This window comes from Pteropus medius, unplaced genomic scaffold, assembly GCF_902729225.1.
Source record: "Pteropus medius unplaced genomic scaffold, Ma_sr-lr_union100, whole genome shotgun sequence".
In the NCBI taxonomy this organism is placed as follows: domain Eukaryota; kingdom Metazoa; phylum Chordata; class Mammalia; order Chiroptera; family Pteropodidae; genus Pteropus; species Pteropus medius.
In genome coordinates this window covers 19,563,185-19,566,725 of record NW_024352787.1, presented here as the reverse complement: position 1 = coordinate 19,566,725, position 3,541 = coordinate 19,563,185, and positions in this window count along the sequence as shown.

The following is a 3,541-nucleotide window of genomic DNA, read 5'->3' as shown; positions in this document are numbered from 1 at the left end:
AGAGAAGGAGAGAGAGAGAGATTGAGAGAGAGGAGTGCTTCTGGCAGATTATCCGGGAGAATGGCTGAAGCCTGATCCCTCAGAAGAATTCTAGAGTGTAAATGAACCTGAGAGATGTCTGCACCTCAGCAAGGGGGCCAGGCAGTCAAAGCTGCCCTAACCCACACTCATCTGTCATTGGTTAAGGGCCATGCAGGCAGGGTCACCAACTCCCAGGCACCTGGGCTCCAAGCTCCCGAAGATAAAAGCTGCCCCAGGAGGCTGAGGAAATCTTCTGGAAGAATTGCAGATGCAAGCTCTGGAGGCAAAAGCAAATGGAAGGTGGGGAGAAGCATGCATAGAAAACAATCCCAGGGCTGGGCAGAGCACAGACAATGCCTGCTACATCTATATTTAGAACCATTTTCAAACTTCAAAGAATTCTTTCCTTTGGATTCTCTACAGAAGGGCAACATGCTGCGTATCTTAACTCTAGCAAAGCTAAACAAACAGTTCTTCTGGTCCATATACCTGACCCAATCCCTTTCATCTCACAACTGGCCAGTTCTCCATTGCCATCCCTGTCATCCTTGTAATGTCCTTGGTTTTGTAGGTCTGTGTGTGTGTCCACATACATCTTTGTGCACATGTATATATTGTCCGAAAGCATCAGTCATAGGAGAAAGGTAAGCAGGCTCACCATTTTTGTTTTAAATTCTGTCATTCACATTTTACCATAAAGCAGGAGTTTTGCCTTCTTTAAAGCCCATCCAGCACTCTTCTTCATCCAGGTGTCAGCTTATTTTAGTCCAGATTGCTGGGCCACGCCTCAGGCTGAGCCTTTGGGCTGCTAGATCTTTTCTTCTGCTGTTATGCATCCTTTTATCGCTGTCACAGATTGCCATTACCAGCTCCTTACTTATTCCAGTTACATGCTGGGTCCCTCTAGTTATGTGCTTATTTCTTAGAAAACAGCTTGTAGACACACCAGTCTCACTGCTCATTCCTTTAATCAGTTGATCAGTTGAGGTATATTCAGTTATATGCCATACCCCCTCCTCTCTAATACCAGCATCATGTAACCAAACCTGACACCACAAGATAGAGTCACAGAAGGACAAATGGAAGTGTCCTTGTGCTAATAGATGTGGGAGGGACAGTATTATAAAGCATTAGGCAAGGTGTTTCCTAGGCCTCCCTGATCCTTATTGGGGATTTTGTTGCTCCGGGGAAAGTCATCATGGCAGAAACAGCAAAGCAAGGCATCAAATTCTTAACTTCCAGTCTTGGAGTGATGTATGTGCCTTCTGTAGCAGTAGAAAATTGTCTTTCTGATGCCTGTTTTCTTATAACGTTAGGATAAACCTCTAGAGCCCAGATTCCTACTGTTGTTTTCTACTCTCTCAATCAGACCCAGCTGAATTAAAAATCTAACCAGACTGTACAGTGATCCTGCTTCCTCCCTAGCACATGTAGGGCTAACACTACACACTGGACCAGTCCTTTCTATTGCTTTTCATTTTGCTTAAGCATTTGTTTTCCTAACAAGATCATCTATAAGCTGCCTTTCAGGATCCTCCACAATAATATGAATGTACCAAGTTCTGAGTCTATGAAAACATCTATTTCTCAAACAAATCGTGCCCACCTCTATACCTCCATCTATCTAAATGAGACATTTTGACCCAAGAAATATCCTCCCATCACCCTAACATCTAACCCTGACTGGCACTGCCTCGTGGTCCTGCCTGGCTTGACTTTACTGCGTTTTCGTTCCATTCTTCCTTGAATTTCTGAGCAACCCTGATTCCCATTAGCAAATTGCCCAAGTCCACCTAGATTTTATTTCTATGCTTTGAGTTTGTAATAATTAAGCATTAGTCAAGATAGGTTAAGTTATGCTTCAGTAACAATCCCAAATCTTAGTGACTTACAATGATAAAGGTTAATTTTTTACTCACATGACCTGTCTATTATGATAGATTGTTATAATTTTGCTCCATGTCGTCCTCATGCAGGGACCAGACTAGTGGAGAAGTCTCTATCAGAAATATTGCCAGTTGCTGTGGCAGAGAGAAAAGAGACTTGGAGAATCACATACTGGCTCTTAAAGTTTCGACTTAGCAGTAACACATTATTTCTGCCCTTATTTATTGGTCAATGCAAGTCACTTGGCCACTCCTGAATTCAACTGTGTAAGAATGTATAATGCTCCTGCAGACTAAGAAAAGAAAGCTAAAATATTTGGCCAACAATAGTATGATCTATCAGAATCCACCTTAACTCAAGATAACATAGGCTTTGGGTAATTTTCATCTATTTATTGGAAAATAAATTCCATCGCCCACTGAGATTGAAACTGCAGTTTGGGTCATGAAACCCTGAATGCAAAAAAAAAAAAAAGTATATAATTAGCAATCCAAAGTGAGGTTGTTACATGGGGAGGAGGAGGAGGTGAATCCAAGATACTGCACAAGCTGTATGAATCCAAGAAGTCACTCCGTGATTCCTCTTGGCTCTGTGTACACAATCTGGGAATACTGATCCAGAGCTACCTGCTTATGTCTGCAGCTAATGAACCAAAGGCTTTGAACATCACACATGAGAGGCCTAAGGCATATGTGGAATGTAGATGCATTTTGCAGTTTGCCTGCTCTGTGTGCTGTCCTGGCTGAAGAACAGATTAATGAGGAAAACAAGCTATGGCAGCAAAACATTCTGCACCCAGCTGCCTAAAAGCCTGTCTGAAGCTCTGCCTATTCTGAAGTCAGCCTTAAGTGGAATTAAAAGAATCTCATTTTCCAGTTATTTCATACCAGCCTCAGCCACCCCATCGACTTCCACAGCTGAACAATAAGACATGGCTTCCTCTGGAGTACACTGGTCCTTGCTAGCTTTTGAAGGTGTCCTCCCTGGGCTGGGCACCAGTACATATGGTTCACATCTCACTGCTCATCCTTCTTTCCTCCAGCGTTCCACACTGAGGGACTGAGGATCAACAACCAAATGGGGAACATACCACTTTTATAAACAGCTAAGCATATAATTTAGCACCTAAACATCGAATACTTTTGAGACTGAAAACTTGTTAAGAATGAATCGTATAATTTGAAATACTTATTGACCTTCAACTGGTTTATGATTTGATAGACTTTTAAAATTGTTCTATAAAAACTATTTTTAAAAATAAAATACTTTATATAAAATAAAAGTAACAAGTTCCATTTACATTAAAGCAAATTTTATAAAAACTATATTGATTAAGCATTTGAAAAAATGCAAACTAGATAATTATTCTTTGTACATAGTCACTTACTTTAATCTGCTTTTCAGCCAAATCTGTTCTTCTGTCACTGATATTTTTCTGAAAAACTTACTTTTGAAAATGGTTTGATTTTTTTTCTAAAAATTGCCAGTAATCTTCAAATGTGCATTATGGTTAGTAAATTTAAAATTGTTCACATCTTCACTTGACTTTTCTCTGCATACCATAATTTATATTTCAATTGAAAAAATACTATCTTTACAAGTACTAATGTACCAAGTAAGAGCAGAACAAATT